The sequence below is a fragment of the Haliotis rubra genome, unplaced genomic scaffold (assembly GCF_003918875.1).
Source record: "Haliotis rubra isolate DU_JTF1 unplaced genomic scaffold, ASM391887v1 Scf2112, whole genome shotgun sequence".
In the NCBI taxonomy this organism is placed as follows: Eukaryota; Metazoa; Mollusca; class Gastropoda; order Lepetellida; family Haliotidae; genus Haliotis; species Haliotis rubra.
In genome coordinates this window covers 1,604-3,761 of record NW_025766129.1, presented here as the reverse complement: position 1 = coordinate 3,761, position 2,158 = coordinate 1,604, and the positions used below count along the sequence as shown (strand labels likewise).

Genomic DNA, 2,158 nt, shown 5'->3' with positions numbered 1-2,158 from the left:
ATCATGTACCCACATTAGAGGTGTCATGATGAACATGTAGTATCATGTACCCACATTAGAGGTGTCATGATGAACATGTAGTATCATGTACCCACATTAGAGGTGTCATGATGAGCATGTAGTATCATGTACCCACATTAGAGGTGTCATGATGAGCATGTAGTATCATGTACCCACATTAGAGGTGTCATGATGAACATGTAGTATCATGTACCCACATTAGAGGTGTCATGATGAACATATAGTATCATGTACCCACATTAGAGGTGTCATGAAGAACATGTAGTATCATGTACCCACATTAGAGGTGTCATGATGAACATGTAGTAACATTAAACTACTCCGAAACTTCGCGTAAAACGTTTCTTTGAAGCAAGCCACGGCACGCATTGCAAAGGTGTGTTTCTGAACCTGAACAATAGCTAAACAATCTTTGTGTGCAGTTCACATTCAAAATCCCTGTATATGAGTGTCCCGCCCCCGGCAAACATGCAATACAGACTAACTTTTAATTTGTTGAAAATATCATATGATGCACCGTTTTGGTCAGTATGGTAATTTATGTATATGAAGGAAATCTAAGTGAGAAGTCCTCTGAAAGCTGACAATTTAGGAAAATCTTATCACACACATTGACAGAAGATATTGGCCCTCTGATGAGAACAGCTGTACCAACAATGTCAGGTCGACATTGTATTCATTCCACTAAAGGAAAAACGCAACTGGTCGCTCACAATATTATGATACGTTATATAGCTTTGATTCGACCACGTCATCCCGTCACATGTTCTGAGCGTGTCCTTTGTATCACGCAGGTTTTATGTATTTCTTGGGGCGCGTTTTGTAGAAACTGTGAGGGGTTATTGCTATTTTCACTTTCTGTTTGTCACCATAAATCGTTCAAACTAGCGACTTAAATACAAAGCATTTGCTGATGGACAAGGAAGGGAACGTTCTTGGTGTGTTTAAATACATATGCATGTTCTTCTAGAACATATCAAAGGCATACATGATGAGCAGTTGCACTGTATAGAAAACGTTTTATGTCCTGTCACACATTGTTTTGGAAACATTTTGACAGTCGGTCAAGTATGAACTTGTAGGAGAACTTGGCGGATTCCTACAAACTCTTGAGCTTTTTGATTGCAAGTCATGTACATCTAAGAACGACATAGGTCATAAGATAACAAAGGTGGTATGTTATTTCTATTGTAGTTCTTACACGAACATCCATACGCTCTCCCCATCCTGGCGTTCAATAACCTGTTGAAGGAGTAAGCGTATACTCTAAAAGGTTCTGTTCCCCTTTATAAAGAAGTTGGCAACCACGCATTCTCTCTTGCACGCGTATAGATTCTACAAACCTATTTCAAAGTCACTTCTATTATATAAGCTCCCGCACTTCGGTACTCATTTGCAGTTTTGTAATATTCACTCATTTCAGTAAAGTCTGTGTCCTTCTGAAGTACGCAAGAAATTAGCCTGGAACAATTGGGATGGTGCTGTCAACGCGCTGATGAAGGCATCATGGGCAATCAGGGTGGAGGTACCTGCCGTCATGGTTAAAGAAGTTCTGTCAAATCCGTTCCGAGATATCTTGATTTACACTGCCGGTGATCTTCTACTTCTCAATTACGAGGCCATCAAAGTTGCCTGAACGAGGAACGAAGGAGAAAATCCCGATATAAAAAATATAATTCAAGTTTCATATATTCAAAATTCTATAAGTAGATTCCAAGCCACAGATGGATATGTATAACGCTGAAAACAGGACATGTCAGCAAAGAAGAGAACACAACAATTATCAGTGTGTCACTTTCTGGCTTATTTTGTTACTTCGCTCAACAGTAAACATTGATCTTTCATCGTCGCCTGTGTTGTAGTATATATTTGATACACCGTGTCAATGTTTTGTGTGCATCTAATGGTGCATCTGAACCGTAAACAACAGGATACTGAAACAGTAGCAAAACAAATATACATATTGATCGAGTTAAGCCGGAACTGGAACTATACAAATTACATTCAAAAATGAGAATATCTAACTGAAAATAGGTATAGGGTATTTCATGTTAAAGTATTTGTATAAGTAACTACTTTCATGTTTGATGTTCTTCATAATCTATACACCTGATATAATGTATATATGACACAATGC

The 2,158-nt window shown here is 38.4% G+C and overlaps 1 long non-coding RNA gene across 2 annotated transcripts; it reads left to right on the top strand.

Annotated features, from left to right (window-relative positions):
* The first annotated feature begins 937 nt into the window (after positions 1 to 937).
* On the top strand, positions 938 to 1,869 carry LOC124276704. 2 transcript variants are annotated; one of them, XR_006898629.1, is made up of 2 exons: positions 938 to 959; positions 1,445 to 1,869. It is a non-coding gene; the product is annotated as an uncharacterized LOC124276704 (long non-coding RNA). The 2 variants fall into 2 exon arrangements; XR_006898628.1 differs by lacking the exon at positions 938 to 959 and adding an exon at positions 1,072 to 1,192.
* The last annotated feature ends 289 nt before the right edge of the window (positions 1,870 to 2,158 follow it).